Source organism: Suricata suricatta, chromosome 2 (genome assembly GCF_006229205.1).
Source record: "Suricata suricatta isolate VVHF042 chromosome 2, meerkat_22Aug2017_6uvM2_HiC, whole genome shotgun sequence".
NCBI classification, from domain to species: domain Eukaryota; kingdom Metazoa; phylum Chordata; class Mammalia; order Carnivora; family Herpestidae; genus Suricata; species Suricata suricatta.
In genome coordinates this window covers 29,920,727-29,944,269 of record NC_043701.1, presented here as the reverse complement: position 1 = coordinate 29,944,269, position 23,543 = coordinate 29,920,727, and the positions used below count along the sequence as shown (strand labels likewise).

The window sequence follows — 23,543 nt, the reverse complement described above, 5'->3', positions numbered from 1 at the left end:
ACCCCCGTCCATGCGGGGAGCCCCTTGGCCAGCATCTGTGCCCTAGGTGAACCAGCTAGATGTTAATACTGCTGTGCTACAAGGTGACAGATCCTCATTCGAACTCTTTGGAAAAGAGTGAAACTTCTGCAGAGTGCACTTTAAAAAGAGGTACTCACTGCTCATGAAATAAAACCAGTAAGTCCTCTAAGAATAATAAAAAGGAGTATTTTACAGTTAACCACATGGTTTGGAGTGAAGAATTCAGATGTTGCCTTGCTGTTAATACTCTTCTTGTTCCTCCTGTGGGCCCCCTTCACCAGGTGTCACAGAGCCTTCACAGAGGCACAGACAGTGTCCACAGGCCTCTGCAATACAGGGCTGTCCTCCTTCCCCTCGTTCTCCTGGCAAATCAATTCATGTTCCTTAGCTTTCCAAAGTGCAAATCTCTCTTTCTCCAAGTCTTCATGGGTGAGTTTCAATACATTGACCTGCTGCGTTAGTTCAGCTGTTTGTGGTCCCTGTTGCCCATACCAGGATTCCTCTGCACCACCCACCCCCACTGCCCCACCACAGGCCAGCCTTAGGGGCTGCAGTAGTTCTGCGTTTTTGCAATAGGGCTGAGATGTTTCCTGGGTTTGCTCGAGCTGGGGCAGGAAGGGAGGGAGCCACTGCAGTTCCACCTGCTCTGGCAGCTCCAGGGTCAGACTTTTCCATCATAGTTTGCATTGGAAAACTTCATGAACCACTAAACAAATTCAAACTTGTCCAGAAACATTCCTTTTACTAATTTGTCCATAGGAGTTAATTTGTCAACACCCATTCTCTTAAAAGCTGCTTGTAGTATTTTAAAGTTCTGGACATATTCGGGTTCCAGCATAGCCTGGAATTACACTTTCTTCAAGGTCATGGAACCAGGGAACAGCACGTCCATAAACTGGAAGTAGGCAGCCCCTGAGCACAATCGCACTGTTGCTTTTCCTCAGACTCAGGTGCAGAGACTCACTGATCCAGGACAGTGTGTCATGTTGACTTAGGTTATCGCTGATGAGTGATGTTGAGTAGATGTTCACTGCCTACTTCGAGGCTCAGCAGGACCACATCCACAGCCTGTGTCTGCATTCCATTCTGTCTTCTTTGCATTCAAATGGCTGGACCTAGCTTTCTTTGGGGGGACACCTGGGTGGCTCAGTCAGTTAAGATTCTGACTTTTGATTTCGGCTCAGGTTATGATCTCAATGTTTGTGGGATTAAGTGCCTATGTTGGGCTCTGGGCTGACAGTGTGGATCCTGCTTGGGATTTATTCTCTTTCTCTCTCACTCTCTCTCCATTCTCCTCTCTCTCTGCCTCTCTGTGTCTCTGCCCCTCCCCTGCTCATGCTCTCTCTTGAGAGAGGGTACTTAAATAAATACACTTAAAAACAAACCAAAAAAAAAAGACTTTATTTTTTTAAGTAGTCTCTACACCCATTGTGGAGCTTGAACCCAGAATCCAGATATCAGTCTTCACTGCTCTACCAACTGAGCCAGCCAGATGTCCCTCAGTTGAATATCAAAAAATGTTTGCCATTCATATAGATTTGTCTCACATCTTAAGGTCATTTAAAATGCTGTTCTTTACTGCCTTTACATCAAGGACTTCATATATACTATTCCTCCCCACACATACACTAGAACACCTCTCATTTATGATGGAGAGAAGAAAGGCTGGGTACTTCCCCTCAATCTTATTCCGTGTAGGCTAAATACAGGTGAACAAAATGGAAAACAGTGCATAATGGAAAACCAAGCAATTGGGATTTAAAACTTCTTTAATCTCGATTCATGGTTTTGTGTTTCTTTTTTGTTCGAGAGAGAGCGAGAGCGAGCGAGCAAGAGAGAGAGAGAGAGAGAAAGAGAATGTGCACACAAGCACAGGAGAGGGGCAGAGGGAGAGAGAATTCTATCCTGAGCAGGCTTCATACTCAAGGCGAAGGGGATTAACAGAAGACTTGAGGAGAGCAAATACCAGTGGCAAAAGCTGTTAATGCTGATCTCATCAAGTTGGTCAGAAAGTGCATGTTTCTAGGAGGAAACATAACCCCTAGCTATAATTTCTAAATCCACACTATTCACTTTTGAATAGGGTAGAAAACTAGAGTTACAGCCAGATCCATAAAGATAATTCCTTCTCTGCCTATAGGCCCTAAATTGTAGAAAAGCCATAAAATAACAACAAAAACTGTGCCTTATCTCTCCAATAAATCCACTAAATCTCCCAATAAAAATGTTAAGTTTAAGAAGGTTGTAAAAAAATCATAGGAAACAAATACAAAGCAAAACTACATGTGTCTATACGCATGTGAATGTGAATACATGAATACACACAAAAAGGTCTGAAAGGTTAAACATTAAATTCATCATGGTTACCTCTTAGGAAAATGATTTTCTGTATTTGACTTAGAAATATATTAAGGTATTTTTTTTAAGTTTTCAATGATAAAATTTTTTGTAAATTTTATGTTATTTTTAAAAAGTGAATAAGGGACACCTGGTGGCTCCGTCAGTTAAGCGCCCGACTTCTACCCTGAATTTGAGTCCTGCATCAGGTTCTCTGCTGTCAGCGCAGAGCCCGCTTCAGATCCTCTGTCTCCCTCTCTCTCTGCCCCTCCTCTATGCGTACTTTCTCCCCTTCTCTCTCTCCCTCTTTCTCTTCTTCTCTCTGTCTCTCTCTCTGTCTCTCTCTTTTAAAAATAAATAAACATTAAAAATAGTGAATAAAAAGGATGGATAAATAAGTTGACTATAGATAGCTAGATATACTTCAGGAACAAAAGATGATCTGCCAAATTTAAGATTTTATCTGCGTTTTTATATACAGAATTGAATTTCAAAGAACTTTTACCACTTTGAAAAGCTAAATAAAATGTGTTGGTTTTTTTTTAATTCACAGTGCCAATTTAGGACTTTAAATATTTACTTAGGTGAGTTTACCTGTTCTGTAACCAAAACTCCTCTGTGTTGCCCTGTAAGCTATATTACAGGGACAGAATTAGCTCATAAATTTTGGGGTTTGTAGTATTTTATGTCTTCCAATCTAGCCTTGACTATTAATAAAGGTAGTACTTTTTCTCCGTCTACTATCTGTCTGTCTTAGTTCTCGATTAGTTTAAAAGAGAGGTGTTCTTTAGTAAGCCTCTTTTAAATATTTCACATTTGATAAGCTATAAGCATTCATGTTCTGCCTCCATGGAAAATAAGCCACAATTGATCCTATTTTACAGAACAAATATAACCTCATAGAATTCCCCAAAATAAGACATCAGTAATCATATTCTTTAAAATGAAGTAAATCTAGAAATTAAGAATAAAAGTTTAAAATTAAATCACACCAGAGTGCCTGGGTGGCTTAGTCAGTTAAGTACCAGACTTTGGCTCAGGTCATGAACTCACAGTTTGTGGTTTTAAGCCCTGAGTCAGGCTGTGTGCTGACAGCTCAGAGCCTGGAGCCTACTTCAGATTCTGTGTCTCCCTCTCCCTCTACCCCTCCCACACTTGCCCTCTGGCTCTGTCTCTCTCTTAAAATTAAATAAACATTTTAAAAATAAGCAAAATTAAAACACAATAAAGAAAAAAATTTAAATAACAAAATAAGTTTACTATATATAGAAACAAATTTGAAAAATGCATATATGAATTTATCATAACTGAACAGAGTATAGCTTATTTGAATCAGTGAATAAAAATATTTTGGGGACTCCTGGGCTCGCTTAGTCAGTGGAGCATGTGACTTTTGGTCTCAGGTTGTTGGTTCAAGCCCCACATTGGGTGGGTGTAGAGATTGCTTAAAAAAATAAAATCTTTAAAAAATATTTTTTAAACAGCAAACTTTGTCATTTCCAGACTAATGCATGCATCCCATGTATTTGGATTTGTTTTCACATAATTCATTTAACAAATCATCTTAGATTCAGAGTCCTAAAGAAGAGAGCGAAGAGGAGGGGTATACCTTAAAGTTACCACGTTTAAGGTCACTTTCCCAAACTCACCTGAAATTAGCAAGGCAGTAGAATCTCAAAAGATGATTAAAAATTAAACTGGCTAAAATTTATCAAATCATATATCTCACCAAATAGTATTTTAATCACTTTGTTACTCATCTGTACTTCCATAAGCCTGATTTTTATTTGTTATATGTGTGTGAAAACATTCCTGCTTCAGAGTCAAGTGTGGACTTTTAGGGGAAGGTTATGATCAGAAATGTTTTTTTTAATTTCTTTTTAATATTTATTTATTTTTGAGGGAGAGAGAGACAGAGAGACAGGGTGTGAGCAGGGAAAGGGCAGAGAGAGAGGGAGACACAGAATCTGATGCAGACTTCAGGATCTGAGCTGTCAGCACAGAGCCTGATGCGGGGCTCAAATGTCCAAGCCATGAGATCATGATCTGAGCCCAAGTCAGACACTTAACCAACTGAGCCACCCAGGAGCCCTGCAGAAATGGTTCTTTAGGGCTCTGCAGCAGGCAGAGGATTTGTCTTTTACTTTACCCCATTACTAGCCTTGGATGATGATGTTTCCAACATGACTCTCATATTGAGTAATTGTAGGAGAGTTTAATAAATATACTATTTTACCAAGATATGGGCAGGAAGCCAAATAAGGAAAATGCTGGTAGTAATAGACTATCCCTGTGCTAGCAACAGTCCACCAATAGCATACCGAGACCTAAGTTGTAAGCAGAGAGATGCGTAGAATAAGGCAGAGAGAGAGAGAGAGAGAGAGAGAGAGAGAGAGAGGGGGAGGGAGGGAGGGAGGGAGAGGGGTATGTCTTGAGATACAGCCTGCCAAAGAAGATTCCACAGAAAAAAATCAGGATTTACCTTATTCTCCTAACTCTATTGGTATCTCTACTAGTGCTCTTTATTCTCCAGTCTTAACTGTAGCACAAAGGATCCCATTAGTGAAATCCATAGAGGTCAATCTCCCAGGGCATAAAGCAGGGTTGGGGAAGGGTGAACATGAACCTGGAAGGACAGTCAAAATAAACGTAGCTCACATATGAAGAAAAATACAAACATGGAAAATCATATTTGGCTTTAATACTAAGTCTCAGAACGGGCCTATGTAATAATTCTTTATCTTAGAGAGAGCATTCCAGTGCCTCAGCAAGAAGAGAGGGTAGTGAGGACATTGATGATATTGAACCAGATATAAAACTTTGAGGTTTTCAATTATATTCAGTCCTTTGGACAAGCCACCTTTAGAAATGTTTTCGCCTCTTAGTAAAATAGATTTACCCCAAATTAGACCATGTAAGCATATGTTTCTACTTACCTTCAAGAACACAATGTGAAAACAAAAATACAGTCTCTACTCAAGATCTTATAACATAAATGCCCTGGGAGAGACAATGGTTAGTGTCAGACCAACCTTCTTCCTGCAGCCATAGGACCTGCCTGTGTGCCGGAATGGGAGCAGCTGCCTTCTTTTTTAAAGAAGTGTCGTATAGACGTCATCAATTTTGATTTGAGTATTATGTTGTCTAGAATATGCAATGAATTTGAGATAGCATACAAATTGGCTTAAGAGAGTAAGAAATGTGTTAACTGCTAAGTAGTAATACATGTTGTCACTTTAAATAAATGAAACATTATGATGATAATATAATTTCCTGCTTTTTAGAGTGTATCTTAGAAGTGTATAGCCCTGTTTCTGATCTAATCAGAGATATGATCCCGTTGGGGGTTGTTCTGCTTTACTAGTCAGAACTGAAGATTTCATCTGAATCAGGGCGCCGGGTGGGTGTGGCGTGTGCTTTGGACAAAAATTAGGAGAAAGCATTGAGGAAAGGAGGACAAGTGTGGTGTGTATTTTGCTTGTTGAAACAGATGATGTTTGAGACCCAGTTGGAAATCTATAATTTTCCACAGGAAACAATGTGAAATTAATATAACTTAAAATGGTATACCAAGATAAAAAGAAATGGTCCATAAGAAGACATTAATAACAGACATTAATATGACTATATCAGAGCCACATCCAAGTCAAGAGATAAATCCTGGGCCATAAGTATAGTCTATCATGATACCAAGAGGAATAAAACAGGACTCCTCACCAAGCCCATTAAAGTCTTGTTATATTTGGATTAAGTAAAGCTTTAACTACTTTAGAAACATATAGAATGCATTGGCAACATTATATAATATAAAAGTATCTCTATTCATTTTTACTTCATATATATCTATATAATGCTATTGTATGCAAGGCATTGTTTGGGGGCACTAAGGATATAAGAGAAACAAGAAAGACAAGAATCTGATCTAATGGAGTTTACATTCAAGTTCACAAGACAAATTGTGAGTAAATGCATAACAAAATACATGTAAGTTATATTTTGAAGGAAACTACAGTACCATAAGGAGATAGAGTCAATGGAAATTATTTCAGAGAGGGTGTTGAGAAGGTGACATTTGAACATGAACTTGAATGAAGTTTAAAAGCCAAGCATACAAATATCTGAAGGAAAACTATTCCAGAAAAAGGAAACATCAAGAGCAAAGGTCTTGAAATTGATTGGTAATTGGCAAGTTGGATAAAGAGCAAGGAGTCCACTGTGTCCTAAATATGGAACAGAAATGGACTGATAGAGGATTGGTCAGGAGCCAAATCTCAGGTCTATTCAGGCAAAGGGAAAAGGTTTGATTTTTATTCTAAATGTGCTGAAAGGCCTTGGGAGATTTGGAGTAGAATAAACAGATGGGTGAGTCAAAAATTGGCCACTCTGTATTATCTATGTAGAATAAACTCTAAGGGAGGAAGATTTATTCAGGGAGTCCAGTTAGGAAGTGATTATAGTAGTTCAGGTGAGAGATGATGACAATCTTATGCCCTTAGAACTTGTGACTTGCCCTTTTAATACTGTCATATATTAGTTTTATGCATTTTTGAAATCAAAACTCTATTCCTTTCTATATTTCTCAAATAGTCGTAGAGCTTTTCACTTAGAGGTAAGAGGGCCAGTTGAAGCACTGGGTCTGGAAAACATGTATAACCTAAATGTGATTTGACACCTGCAATAAGTCTCTGATGGTTTCTCTCATTACTTGCCAAAACATTCTCCACTTACTATTTTGCATTTGCTTCGAAAAACTTAGCAGCATCTTCTGCCGTCTCTGGACCAGCTGTTCTGATTGTGAAACTTCAAATAGTTTCTCTAATCACCAACCTCCCATGACTGTGTTTTAAGTTCTGAAAACAACCTGGGATAAATTTAGAAATCAAGAACAAAGCATACATGAGACTCTAGATTTAACAGCTTGTGGCTTTTAATGGCATCTGTCACCATGTCTTTGAAAAGCTATTTATCACCACAATTCCCTACTGTACTGTTTTGAAATGGTGGCCTTTTTATCTTCTTCACCCAAACATTTCATGTAAACAAAATCACAAGGATGAGAATAGGAATATCATACTTGATAAAGAATTAATTTCTGCTTTGGAAAAACTTAAAGGTATCTAGCATCAGATATTCAGACAAAATGAAATATGGAACTAGGGATCCTGGGTGGCTCAGTTGGTTGAGTGTTTAAATAACTCTTGATTTCACCTCAGATCATGATCCTAGGGTCATGGAATTGAGTCACATGTCAGACTGGATTTTCAGCGTGGAACCTGCTTGGGATTCTTTCTCTTTCTCCCCTCTGCCCCTCCCCTGTGCTCGCTCTCTCTCTCTCTCTCTCTCTCTCTCTCTCTCTCTCTCTCTCTCTCCCTCCCTCTCTCTGTGTCTGTATCTCTGTCTCTGTCTGCCTCTCTCTATAAAAATGGAGAGAAATGAAATACGGGACTGACCTTTCATAATACTCATTTCCAGTATTACCAGATCACCTGACATCACGTTAGACATTTTCTCAGCGTCACACAAGCATGGGCAGCACGTGATACAGCAGAACAGAGTAGGAAGTAGGTATGAGTAGGAAGTTTGATGTTAGTGGTTTGTTCCATGCCAGTGAGCATGATCCATATGGGCTATAATTATCTCATTTGAGAAATCAGAAATTTCAGTTAAATATATTTAAGTTCCCTTTGGGGTCTGAACCTTTATACATTTTTGAGCAATAAGATAAATCTTCTAGGTTTGTTTCCCCCAAGAAAATGATAGCATGAATCACTAAGAAAAGGATAGATTACATCTTTAGCTCTACTAATTTAATACAATTCATTACCAAGATAGACTTTTACTCTTGAAGTGCTTATTAAATTAGTAACACAATACAGAGTAATTTACCTCATAGTAATTTTTAGTATAGCTCCAAAATAAGATTGTATACTATACTTTAAGGAAAAACATTGTTTATATACATTTTAAGAACATAAGCATGACAGAATTTTCTTGAAGAAGAATGTCAGGTTTTGGGTTATGTCCACCCACACACACACCTGCATTGACTCACTAGTTTCTCCTTGTTTTTGGCATTTCCCCGGTGTTTTCTGAAGAATGTCAAAGTTTCTTTGGTAGCAGCCGGTAATGAAACAAACTAATCACATCATTATAAGGATGTCATTAGGCTCAAAATCTTGCCTGTTTAGGGACAGCCAGGTGTTCCATAAGGGCCCAGCCATCTCTGACTCAGAAATCCACTTTCCAAGGCCTCTTTGTCTGAAACGAACATGGCAACTCTATGAGTTAGGCTCAGATGTGTCCTCACTGCCCTTGGCCTTTACTATTCACTTCGCAGAACCTCTCAGACCACATCAATTGAAACTATGAATGAACTCCCTATCTGTTCGTGGAATGATAATTCAAGACATTGTTATTTTGCAGACAATTTCCCATCTACAAAAATTAATATTTAATTTCAGAGGGAAAGCTTTAGTGTAACCCTGAGTGTCACAGTGCCAGTACATGTCAATTTGCTATTGTGATGTTTTCTGTCATTTTCATATCTCGTTCTCTGAGTGATAGTGACTGATGTGAGAAGGACAAACCAAGGTACTCTATTCATCCCTCCGGGCAGGGACGAGCAGGCGTCTTCCTGCAGTGAGATGACAGCTGGGGTGGACATGAGCCCTAGCAGAGAAAGGAGCTTTACAATTTTAGAAATAAAGAATGAGCTCTATTATTTTTTTAAGGAAAAGACAGGACATCTGCTAGTCATAGTCACGTACAGGTGCATGTTCTAAACCCGTTTCTCTGTTACGCCATAGCCTTGCTCCAGTCAGTGAATGTTCCTAATGCTGCTGTTTCGACATTTGAATTTTTTTAATTTATGAAACACGCAAACATTTTTAAAAACGAAACACACATCCACATATACACACACGCTTTGCTATGTGGCTTCCGAGGTTTAAATTTCGAAACATAAAACAAATTAAAACTTCACGACCACAGACCACCTCAAACCAGAAATACCTCAGAATTTTCTACTTGTGTAAGTTTTATTATATATTTTATTAGTTGTTAAAATTCACTTTCTAGAGCCCCACAAAAGCCCAAATAAAAAAGCAGAGGACCACTAGAAGCAGCATGAATGCTACATGTGCTTTTATCAGTTTCCAATGATAAGTATCAATAAGTTATCTGGACAGTGACTTCATATTTTCACTTTATTTTTTCTGGATAAATATAGCATACATAAATATACAATGCTATATTTATCCAGAATGCTATATTAAAAAAAAAGATGCTTTCTTTGTTTGTTTTTTCTTTCTCAGGAAGACTTGACTCTTCATTACAATTGGACACTGTCATTGAGACATTGTCCTGGGCCAATTCACAAATTGCAGAAGTATAGGCGTAATAACATAAAGGACCTATGACTCCTATCAGGTACCTTGATTTAGAGTTAGTAGGTTTTATGATGATTCCTATATTTACTTCAGATTTCAGCTGTCTATTTTAAGTCACCTGTCTTCCCTGTATATAATATTTCATATGTGTTATGAAAAAGTACCAATTATTTTGTACTATAGCTTGTCAGCATTTAGTAAACCTTCAGTGTAGATGAAACTAAACAAGGAAAAATCAGAAATAATGATTTGGATAATTATGACTATGTTTTAAGAAAAATACTCCTAGATATTTATAAAACCAAATTTATGTGTCTAGATATCTTATTTGAAGTGATGAGAATTGCCACTTAGATTACAGAAGCCCCTGAAACTGGTTCATTGGGCCTATAGATCTTGGAATAATTTGAAGTAGCTGTAAAATACAGGTGCCTTTGTATGCCATACCTTCTCAGTTTTAATTGGCTATTTTGGAATTGGAATCATTTGAGGTGCATTTTATTCTGTTGGTAATTGATGATATTGTGGTATTTTTTGATCCTTAATTAGAATCATAGCTCAATTATATCAGATAAATATTTTATGTCTTAAATTGTATGTAAGCTACTGATGCATCTGTGTGACATTTTTCAATTCTTTTTTTGCAAGTTGGTTTGGTATACCAGGTAGTACTAGAATTGTTGTTGTTGTTGCTGTTTTTTATCCTTTTTATTTATTTATTTATTTATTTATTTATTTATTTATTTATTTATTTTACTTTTTTTAAGTTTATTTATTTTGAGAGAGAGAGAGACAGCATGAGTAGGGGAGGGGCAGAGAGAGAGAGAGAGAAAGAAAGAGAGAGAGAGAGAGAGAGAGAGAGAATCCCAAGCAGTGTTTTCACTGTCAGCGCAGAGCCTGAAATGGTGCTGGAACTCACAAAACTGTGAGATCATGACCTGAGCCAAAGTCAGATGCTCAACCGACTGAGCCACCCAAGCACCCCCTTTTTAAAAAGTAAACTCTAGACCCAACGTAGGACTTACACTCACAACCCTGAGATCAAGAGTCACACACCTACTGAGCAATCCAGGCATTGTATTTTAGATAGTTGTCTTATTGGAAGGGTAAATGAGTCTGAAGCAAAAGGTATTCATTCTCTGCATCTAATTTATCTTTCTGTAATTTCCTCTCAGATCTCACATTTTATCTATAGCATATTTTTAAGAAAAACTCAATCCATTTAGCTTAGCAAATATAAATCTCAAAATCAAAGAGTTGTTCTATAGTTCACATCTAAGTGTTCACTACTAAATTGTTAGTTTTCTCAATTTATAAAATATTTTAGATTTATCTAAATTTAAAGAATTTTTTTAAAAAAATCAGAATAAAAAATCTGCATAAAATGAGACATTAGTTTAAGAATTCATCTTTGACATGTTCATTACGCTGGCCTGGCCTCAAGTGTACAATTCTATTTTATACCCCTTGATATACTTCTTTACTTTCTGTTATGCTCTGGAGTGGGGCACAGCTCTCTGGAGTTTCTCGTGGTTTAAATTTCCCACAGTTATCCATATAGGTGCTGCTAGATAGCGACCCCCTCATTCCTTAACCGCAGTGCCAAGTGCAAATTTCTATTAAATGTAACCAAAATACCATACTCACTTCTATGTAGATCTTCACATGACCTTCCCTTTAGAACCAAACAGCATATACATGTTCTTAAAATATAAGGATGATTTTTTGACAAGTAAAGGCATTTTTAATATTAGAATTTTGTTTGAATAGACAGAAAAAAAAGATTTGAATATAATTTTGGATGCAAATTAGGACTCAGGGTAATAATGTTTAGTTTCTAAAAGTGGACTTCCAGACTCAATTCTAATAATGGCGTCTCCTTATATCATTATATCATTTATCACTTAGACTTGAAGTAAATTATCAGACATTTAAAAGGCTTTCTACAGTGGAACTTGAAGCCATTATGCTAGTGAAATAAGTCAGAAAAATAGAAGTACTCACTGTGATGTCACTTATATTTGGAATTTAAATAAACAAAAACACAAAATCACAGAGAACAGATTGGTGGTTGCCAAAGGCAGAGGGTAGGGGGTGGGCAAAATGGGTGTAGGTGGTCAAAAGGTACAAACGCCTAGCTTTAAGTCATGGGGATATAAGTTACAGCATGGCAACTATAGTTAATAATACTGTAGAGTATATTTGAAAGTTCCTAAAAAAGTAAATCTTATAATTTTTTATCATAATAAAAAAAATCAGCAACTATATGTGGTAAAGAATATTCACTGGACTTACCAAGATGATCACTTTGCAGTATATACAATATGGATTCATTATAATTTACACTTGAAATAATATAATGCTGTATTTTAATTATACCTCAATAAAAATATTAAAGACTTTCTATAAAAGTATCTTTAAATGTAATTTTGCCATAGATTTTTAATGAATCATCAACTTTTTTTATATCTCAAGTTAAAACTAGAACCTTCAGAAATACAATATCCTAAAAAATGAGTAGGCGCTCATTGCCACCCATGGCCTAGCAATTCAGGGTGATCATCGTTAGATAAATTAGGTTCCCAATTGTGATAAACTAGAGATAAATTAAAACTCAAAAATCATTTCATTTTTAACATAATTTGATCCCAAAAGGGTAATCTTAATGAGATCATCATAATGATTCTTAAGATTCCAATTAATTTACCATGTGAGCTATAGGGGATTTAATTGAAGCACTACAATTAAGTAAAGAAAGAGAATTAATATAACAAAAATTGTCATAGTAAAACCAATTATACTTATATTTTCACCAGAAACAATAGTGGAAAACACCAAGTCATCCGTCAGTGGGTATGACTATGGGACACATTTTCAATAATCAGAAATATAAGCCAGATTGGTTTTAAAAATTAATATTTATTTCCAACAAACATATTAGATAAAACCATTTTAAAGTAAACTATCCCCAGTACCCCTGGGCAGCTCAGATGATTGATGGTCCAACTCTTGATTTTGGCTCAATCATGGTCTCAAAGTTTGTGGGATTGAGCCCTACACTGGGCTCTGCACTGACAGTGCTGAGCCTGCTTAGGATTTTCTCTCTCCCTCTCTATCTGCCCCTCCCCCACTCATGCCTTCTCTCTTTCTCTCTCAAAATAAATAAACAAACCTTGGGGGTGAAATCCTTAAAAAAGAATAATGAACTATCCCCAAAATGATCACTTTTTAAAAAGTTGTGTTGGCTCTTTAAGACCTCTCCTATACCTCAAAGGCAAACACATTTAATACTGAACTATTTTGAGCACACCTGGGTGGCTTAGTTGGTTGAGTGTCTGACTTCAGCTCACGTCATGATCTCTTGATTCGTGATCTCAAGCCCCACATAAGGCTCACTGATGTCAGTGCAGAGCCTGCTTTAGATCCTCTGCACCCCTCTCTTGCTGCTCCCCCTCACCACTCACACTATTTCTAAAAAATGAATAAACAAACATTAAAAATATACTGAACTATTTCTTTGATAGTATCTCCATAGCTCTAAAGAATATGAACATACTGTTATCTAAGTCTTGTTTAATCAATTTAAATGTTACCTGACAGTTTTTTTTGGTAAGATTTTATTAGGTTTTTTTTGTCTCACTCATACCTTCCATATTCCTCTCAAAATAAGTGTACCTTAATTTTTCTTAAAAACATTGTATATCCATGATGACTTTTCTGATATTGTTCACTGTGAACAAGAAATGTATTCTGATTACACTTCCTTCCTGCACATTGATTTTGTTATAGAAGTTAAATATTGACAACCCCCACCTGCTTTGATTTGGTTTTCTTTGAACTTATGAGTAAGTCACTCCAAATACTCCAAAGGTCTGTAAAATGCCTCATTATAAAATTTTCCATATGGTCACAGCTTTCATCTCATTTTCAAGCATACTTTATTTTGCTGAACACATGCCTAATGGAGACATCTGACTTCCTACTAAAATATGACCTTGTGTACTCTTGTCCTACCATACAACTATCACATTGATGCTTCCTTTTTGCTATGATCTCGGGAATTGTTTTTTCATCCCTCTACTGTGTTGAGTCTCCTGTTCCCTGGATCACAGTTCTATGTTGGTTTTTTTACATGCTTTGGCAGAAATAATCCTCACGTAGCTTCCTTTAAAAAGGTACAGGAGAGCCAAATGTTCTATACTTGGAAGTCTAAAGGACTTTTATTCTCTGATATGTATTAGAATATCTTATGGATAAACAAGTTTAGGCTATCTATAGATATATTGCCTCAGAATTTGGAAAACATTACTCAAAATTCTTCCTGTTTCTACTGCCGCATCTGTAAATCTGATATTCTGATCTATCATGATTTTTATTTGACTTTTTAAAAAGTTTTTATTCATTTATTTTGAATGAGAGAGCACGAGCACAGATGGGGAGGGGCAGAGAGAGAGAGGGAGAGAGAATCCCAAGAAGGCTCCATACTGTCAGCACAGAGCCTGATGCAACCTCAATTTTATGAACTGTTAGATCCGACCTGAGCCAAAATCAAGAGTCAGTCGCATCAGCAACTGACTCATCCAGGCGCCCCTTTGACTTTTCTGTTCTTTGAAATATTTTAGTGTTTCATTTGTTCACCTTATTCACCTTAGTGAGGGGGGGACTCACTCTGGTTACAAGGATGTCTGAACGTGTGGCACCTGACAGTGAGCAGAGGAGATTCACAGCATTTTATTAGGCCATGTACTTACAGTGCAGGGGGGCAGGTGCTGCAGGGTGGAGGAGGTGCATTTTGGAACAGAAAGAAAGACCAGAAGCTGTGGGAAGCATGCTTTTCAGGACCAGGAGGTTAGGGTTCCCTTCATTTTTTTGGAAGGATGTGATTTGGAAGGATTATCATCATCATTTGAATGATACCATGGCCTGAAACAATCCATGAACGGAAACCCACGACTCAAGAATAAGCAGGAGCTGTGCCAGATCCCTTTGCTAAGTGTGCAGCAGCAGAAAGTGGGGGGGGGGGGGGGAGGGACTTGCGCTGTAGGATATTCGAGGCAACCCAGTTCTACCAAATGTCAAGGAAGCAAGTGGTATTAATTTTAGGACTTCTACACCATGTGGGACCTTCCCCTTAACTTTCTGTGTTCTATAAATACTTGATAATATGCTTAAATAAGGGTCTACTTCTCCATGTTTTGGACCCTGTCACCGTGGGATTCCCTGACCCTCCTTCCACATTTGTTTGCTTCGATGATTGCTTTCGAGTTCCTTTCCTTTAGTTTTACTTTTCTCCTTTTGTTAAAGTTCTGTTAGCCAGATTTTAGATTACTTCAATTTCTATACCAATTTCTTTTCTATTTTCTCTTATTGAAAATCATCATCTTTTTTCTTTTCCCTGAGAAGTAAGATTTGACTTTTCTTCCAATCATTTTACAATTTTACAGCTATTTGGAATTTCCAAAGTTTCTTTTATTTTTCTTGGAATGATTTTTAAAATATTGTTTAATAGCTGCTGTATCTTCCTCACTATCTCTCAAGATATCACTAATATATTTTCCCTTCCATCATTGTCACCATTTCCCCTCTTTTCTTGTTCTATCTAGATCATTCATCCTTAAATGTTGGCAGCCCATTTATATTTACCAATGGGGTACTAAAAATTGATTGGAAGCTCTATGTGCACTGAATTTACTGTAAGGCAGGCAGACCTCCTGCCTGTGCAATATAAATCTGGCTGCTGTTTTTCTGGATCTGCTTAGGAAAAAGAGTAGATAGGCAGAGACTGGCCTAATGGAGAAAGCAAACTTCCACATTGTGCACCTATGTCTGATATAGGACATAGGGGGCAAAAATCAACTATCTATTTTTGTTTAACCAACTTTCCATCAAGCTCTCATTTTCTGTACTGCTGCCCATACTCACAGCTCCCGATACATCATTCATAAAGTTCTCCAAAGATTACATGAGCTTTTTCTTCTCCACCCCAACTTGAAGGCAATTAGGTGTGACTTCTTCCTCTGCTAAGTCATTTATTATGCATTTTTTCTGTCTCATATATTTAAATATTATGTACTAGGTTTGCAGGTTTCTCCTACTTTCATTGAGGATGGATTTTGTGATGGTATAGCCTTAAATTTGTTGTTTTTTTCTCTTTTTTGATTTTTTTTTACTATTAAAGGAAATATCTTTTAAGTGTTTATTTATTTTGAGAGAGAGAAAAAGTGCACATGTGCACTCTCCCTAGGGGCAGAGAAAGAGAGAGAAAGAGAGGGGGAGAGAGAATCCCGAGCAGGCCTCATGCTGTCAGCACAGAGCCCGCTGTGGGGCTCAATCCCACAACCCTGAGATCATGACCTCAGCTGAAATCAAGAGTCATATGCTTAACCAACTGAGCCACCCAGGTGTCCCTAAAGGAAATGTTTTATAAGGTTAGGATCTAGGATATTTATGTTCAAAATACCCTTTATTGTGAATCTTAAGGCTGTTTCTTCCATTAAACTCTCTGAATATCACTTCCTTAATACTTAGAAATAAAAAGGAAAAATGATATTCTAGACCTCATAGATATGTTCTGGGAGTTAAATCTGAAAAGCTTTAAAAATAACTGGCACAAAAAATAACTTGCCCTGTGGTTAGCATATAATGTGATCTCCATCTTCATTGTCAGCAATATCATCTGAGTCCTGTGCGTCACCAGGCCAAATACCTTGTTCTTCAGCCTGACTTCTTTCTATTGCTTACCCCCTTTCATTTAAACTAGGCTTCCTAAACAGTAACATCTTTGAATTTATTTTTTATAGTTCCTATCCTTTGAGTAGCATTTACTTCCATGATTTTAGTCATTTCTGTTCTGTAGATCATCAGTAAAACGTCACCTCTAGAAATTACTTCTTTCTAGAAACCCTGTCATATTATTACAACTTTATTCTACTTAGCTTCCCCTCAGTTTTTCCTGTGTAGTTGGAATTTAGCATGTTCTGAAGTATCAATGACTCAACTGTTCTTATACTGTTTTAATTTGTATTTTGATGACTTGTTTTCCATGCTTATAAGCCCTCCAGATCAAAACCTTGGAATCAAACCTTCGATTTCCTTTTTTTAATCTTAAATTTTAGTATTTGTATTTATTTCCACTGTCCTGTCCTATTTCATGCCTTAATTTCTTTTTTGCCTCCAAGCTTTAAATTTAAATTCCAGTTAGTTAACACATAGTGTAATATTAGTTTCAGGTGTAGAATTTAGTGACTCATTACTAACGTACAACTCCCAGTGCTCATCACAAGTGCCATTCTTAACCCTCATCACCCATTTAACCCATTGCCCTGCCCACTGTCTCTCTGGTAACCATCAGACTGTTCTCTATCGTTAAGAGTCTATTTCTTGTTTTTCCTCTTTCCCCCTCCCTAGGTTTGTTTGTTTTGCTTCTTAAATTCCACATATGAGTGAAATCATATGGCATGTGTCATTCTATGACTTATTTCACTTAGCAAAATACTCTTTAGCTTCACCCTTGGCATTGCAAATGGCAAGTTTTCATTCTGTTTTATGGGTGAGTAATATTCCTTGCATTCCAAATCTTCTTTATTCATTCATCAGTTGGAGGACAGTTGGACTTTTTCCATAATTTGGCTGTTGTTGATAGTGCTGTTATAAACATCAGGATGCATGTATCCCTTCGAATTAGTATTTTTGTACCCTTTGGGTAAATACCAGTAGTGCAATTGCTGGATGGTAGGATAGTTCTGTTTTTAACTTTTTGAGGAACAGCATGAATTTGCATTCCCACCAATGACATAAAAAGTTTCTCTTTTCTCCATCATGCAGTACTTTCTATCTGGGAGAATTGTAGTGGCCTTCAAACAAGTTTAATCATTTCAATACAATTTATTCCTTCATTCATTAGAAAATACTTTTTTTTTTTGCTTTTGTTTTGGGTGTCAAAGACTGTACCAAATTCTGTAAATAAGTGCATTCAAGGTGTCATATGAGGCATACATAGATATGGAAAGAGTAAAATGATGAACTCAGAATTAATCTGTTTTCCTACATGGGAGGATTATTCTTTAATCTACATAAAAGCCTTTGAAAAATAAATTACTTGGACAAGTGGCTCACACAATTCATTCTATGCACAATTACTGTGTTAAACTTTCTTCTTCCTATCCTTATTTGAATAGTTTTAGTTTCTCCATTCTCTATCAAGTAAAACCTGGCACATTCAGCTTGGCTTTCAAGCTATTAGCAATATGACTCAACCGTACTTTTCAGCTTTCATATTCCAGTTCCGCTGTAGGTGCTTAAACTATTTTCTAATGTACCTGGACTGCTCACAGGTACTTCATACAGTAGCCCCATTTATTTTGCACTCTTTCTTAGTTCTTCATTTGGTGTACCCACCTCAAGCTTTCTCCTCTGACATTTCTGCTTGTTAAGCCCTATTCACTTCTTTCATGAAGCATTTTCTGATATATTCACCCATATTACCTACTTTCCCTCTAACTTTCCCTACTATATATTTTAATGTCTTTTGTAGTATTGATGGTATTCAGCCTTTTTGTTATATCTGTACTAGATTATAAACTCCAATTTTTTATCATGTGTGTATTTCATAATACATCAATGCTATACTTTCTAGGCATTCATATATTTACTGATTTATATTTGGTTTTTAATGCCAAGTTATTTTTTTCTAAAACAAAACCTTTGCTGGAAGTTTTCATTTTCATAAATATTGTGTCTTCGACAATTACCCTGAATGTAATGCCTGTTTTTTTTTTAAGTAAGGGTATTTTAAAATAACAATGAAACCTCCAGTTCAGGTATCGTTACTGAGTTTCTTCAGAGGTAGGAATCGTGGTAAGATGTTTGCTACATAAATTTCAGCTTAAACTGAATTGCCAGGAGGCAGAAAAAGAATGCACACTGCCTTCAAAGAAAAGAAGGACCTCAACTTTTCAATACTTCCTAGGATTCATATCTTTAAAAAAACATACTTTGTGAATTCAATAGTTTTTTCCTGATAGGCATATTAAATAAGAAATGTAATTCATGGTTTGATGTATGCATGTATGTGTGTCCAACTCATGCTCACACTATTATTTTTAAGAAATCTCACATAATAAATACAAAGTCTGTGTTATATTAATATGAAGTTTAATAAGAAATACTGTATTTTATACAGCCCTTTGCAACACATTTATGTGGCTGACAATTACAAAGAATGTTTTAAAATGTCATAATGTACTAAATTTGAATATATTCATAGACTGTTTACATTTATAGTTCTTTTCAAGGTCCTATACTTCATCATTTTAACAAGATGCAAAATGTAATTCTTAGTTGATTTATTTAATTATATTTATTTTTGTCATATTTGTTATATTTAATTATTTCGTATTTTTTATGCTTTGGCCTATTTCTTTTTAGTTTTAAGTTTATTTATTTTGAGAGAGAGAGAGAGAGCACACAATCATGGGATGGGCAGAGAAAGAATCCAAGCAGGCTCTGTGCTGTCAGGGCAGAGCCTGACACGAGACTCAAACATACAAACCGTGAGACCATTACCTGAGCCGAAACCAAGAGTCAGATGCTTAACCAATTAAGCCACCCAGGCGCCCCATGCCTTGAACGATTTCTAACAGAGATGTTATTTTGGAAGTTAAAAGTACATACATGTCAATTTGAGTGTATCTTGTAGGAAAGATACCCAAGTTCATGTAGGATGGCTTGTGTGAAATCTCAGAAAGGAATGAATCCATAGTATTTTCTTCTAGTCAGTACCTCTCTTGTGATTAGGTTTATGCCATTTCATTTTCAACTTAATAGCTATTTTGATCATAGGAATGGAAAGATATTGTGTCTGTTTCAGTCCCCATTATAATGTCTGTGATGAGAATATAGTATAGAAATGTTAATGTTTTATGTATTTCTGACAGTTGTAATGTACAATTCTATTTTGACCTTTCTAATATGATACAGATCGATTGGCTGGGCACTTTATTTCTTCCTTTGTCTACTACTGTAATAGTCTATTAAAAAAAAAAGATAAAATGATCAATCAATCAAACTTTCTAATGTGTTAGATAATAGTCCTCCAATTTGCCTGGTTAAGATAGACATATATTCATTGTTTAAATATGTCCATAAATATATTCATGTCAGCATAGGTGTTCTGTTATTCTGAATATACCAGCATACATTTTTCTTATGAATCATAGTTTTATTTAATATCTAATTTCATGTTTTCCATTGCCCATTATAGATTTTGGGGAAAAAAAATGAAATAAAGTATGGGCTTTTAGCTTCTAGATTTTAGAAATCTGGGTGCTTTGTTTGACAAAATGGAATGATTTCTCTAAATATTCTGAACAAAGTAGCAAGCTCCCCAGATGTTATTTCAAAATAATAAAAGGTCTTGAGGTTTCTACACACACATGCAAGGTAACTGAACTGAATGCATATTCTCAAACGGTTTACTTGTGATAACACTGACAAAGAGGAAAGAACAATCAAGTCTCATTCGAAGAGTCAACCCATTACTGTATAGTGTAAATTGATTGGTCCTTATTTATTTCATACAAAGGCATCTCTGTTCTGGAAATAAACATTTTACTCTAAAAACCCTGTAAGCAATATCAAAATCACTGTATTATGAGTAGGAGAGAGGTCTAATAAGTAATGTCCTGGGTCTGGCTTACTCCTAAAGAAATCAATTAATAGCAATACAGTGATTAACAGCACTGTAGGCCTGGTTCCCAGAGTCAATAATTTCCATTTTCACCACTGCAGGGATATCATAAAAGAAATACAATATGTTATCTTGAAGTTAAAATAAGCGTTTCTGCCACCTATTTGGCAGTTTTCAAAGCATTGCAAATTACTGGGGGTCATTGCTTATATAGTCCAGGTGATGGTTACACTTTTGATTTCCAGGAGGAACATATTATTTGAATACTTGGAACAAAGCATGTAGGGTGCACTTCTTTCCAAAGTGAAATGAAAAAAAAGTAATGCAATCTTACAGTGTTTGGCCGGTTTAGAATGGTTTGAGAGACTCTACACACAAAAAACTGGAATTGCTTATCTTGTTGCCTGGTAATCTTTGATGTCCACTCAATTTGTCCAATACAAGGTGAATCATACCATTTCATTAGAGAAAGGAGAAAGAAAGAAGAAAAGCAGTTATGAGGTCACCCTTGTGTTTCTATGAAGATAAAGGGTATAATTAAGCACTTAAGATGCATATCTTTAACCCTGGAATCATTTTTTTTCTGAATTACCCCAAAGAGAAATTTCAGAGTCATCGTGACTACTTTGTCTACCACACCATCTACACCCAACGGGTGTTCAAGGTTATGCGCCATCCCCTTCTTACCATCTCTACAACCACTCTCTCCTTGTCAGTCAGCAAAAAAATGTCCAGTTCCCAGCTTGTAATAGTCACTATGTTTTGAATTTCACCTGGATTTTTGGAATTTTATGTTGCTCATCCCTCCATCTTATTGGCCTCATCCATGATTTTCACTACACAGCCAGTAGATCATCTTAATGTCTCTAGATACAAGTTTTAAAGGGCTTCACATATCCTCTAGTGTTTGAATTCATAAGCATGAATGGAATTACATATTCCTTAAAGAATTGGCCAGTAACTCTTTCTACAACAGAATCTTTTTTCTTGCCTAGAGATTATTCAAAATTACTTAACAATACTCAGAAATAGTATGTACTTGACTAAACTACATTGTTTGCATAAGCTGATCTTTAAGCCTGGACTGCTTTAATTTTACTTGCTAATTGACTAATCTCTTTCTACTCAAACTCATTAACCTGCCAATCTAGATTATTATAGCCCTACTAAGTGCCCTGTAACAATTCATGCTTCCTTTTGTCTTAGCACTTACCAAATTGTGTTTCAGTGTTAATTAAACTGTTTGGTTTGAGATCATTGTAGATTCATATGCAGTGGGAAGAGATAGTACAGAGAGATCCCACGAATTCTTTATCCAGTTTCTACCTATGGTAATATCTTGGAAAAGCACAATATCCCAACCAGGATATTGACATTGAAATAAACTGAAGATCTTACTCAATCTACTCAGACTTATGTGAACCTTGTGCACGCACATATGTGCATTTAGTTTTATGTAGTTTTAACATAAGTAGGTTTGTGTAACATCACCAGAGTGAAAAACAGAACAATCCTATCACTTCAAGGATTTCTCAGTTTGACCTTTATTGTGTTCAATTTTCCCTATATAATAAACTCCATGAGTTTATACGGCCTATCAATGTTTAATAAATATTAAATAGTAATTTTCAATAATAAATTTTCTGATCATATATACATGCACACACACATGTATGGATGGATATGTGGGTATTCATATATACATATACATGTACATGCATGTATAGTTCTTTGAATTGGTATTTTGTTATTTTTGATTAAAGTTCTTGTCAGCATTTCTGTTTTATATGTCCAAATGTTTGGTTTTGGTTTAATAATTTCTATATAATACTATAACAAATCATGTTGTTGTAAAGAGTGTGTATGTGTGTATTTGATATGACCCTAGAAGTTTGACCCTTAAAAGCTTAGTAGAACCTGTGGTACATGCAATATAATGAGTTTGATCACTTGGATAAATCATGAAATGTATGATTTAGCACTTCACATGATTACTGTGATTCACACATATTTGAATTCGTTCTGATGCTCTGTGCTAAATTCAGTTAGGTGCCAAGATTTGGAATTTGGGTGCATCCACAATATTTTCCTCTTTTCTGTTTATCTGCTTGTTGTGATTGGTGATTACCAGCAGCTGCTGTGCACATTTGCTGATAATAAGAAATGTTTAGAGTTCTGTATCCAGTTTCTCTTGCTTCAAACCCTCCATGATAATCAGCTTATCTGCATTTGGCTTTCACATGATAAGATTATCATACCCCTGTGAGTTTAGTCCTTCCATCTTGGGTATAAATCATTGTGATTGGGCACACATAAATGTTGGCCAGAGAACAAGCAAGAATAGGGCTCATTCTGGCTCAGTAATTGGAATCAGCCCCCATCCCTTGGAGGAAAGATTAAGAGTTGGTCATCAAACATGCTTTTCTGCATATTTCTTCATTGCTAACTGGTCCCTGGAGTTGGAGGACTGTTTCTTCATAGTGTTTCTGGGGAGAAGGCCCAACCATCAGCCAGAGCTCAGTCATATTTGGATGTTAGTGTGAGGTTGGTTACCAGAGAAATATTTCAGAGGTGATCAGCAGATATTCTTCTGTTCCATTTTCATACTTGAGTCCTGATATGAGATTCAAAAGGGTGTTATCTGGAAGAAGGGTCTAAAAAGTCATATACTTGGGAAACACAAATCAAAACCACACTGAGATACCACCTCATGCCAGTCAGAGTGGCTAAAAGGAACAAATCAAGAGACTGTAGATGCTGGCGAGGGTGTGGAGAGATGGGCACCCTCCTACACTGTTAGTGGGAATGTAAACTGGTGCAGCCACTCTGGAAAACAGTGTGGAGGTTCCTCAATAAACTATCCATAGAACTCCCTTATGACCCAGCAATAGCATTGCTAGGGATTTACCCAAGAGATACAGAAATGCTGATGCATAGGAGCACATGTACCCCAATGTTCATAGCAGCAATGTCAACAATAGCCAAAACATGGAAAAAGCCTAAATGTCCATCACCTGATGAGTGGATCAAGAAGATGTGGTATATATACACAATGGAGTACTACATGGCAATGAGAAAGAATGAAATCTGGCCATTTGTAGGAAAGTGGA

General features: G+C 36.4%; 1 pseudogene; it reads right to left on the bottom strand.

Moving 5' to 3' along the window:
• Positions 1-261: 261 nt before the first annotated feature.
• On the bottom strand, positions 262-21,109 carry LOC115274748 (annotated as a pseudogene).
• Between the last annotated feature and the right edge of the window lie 2,434 nt (positions 21,110-23,543).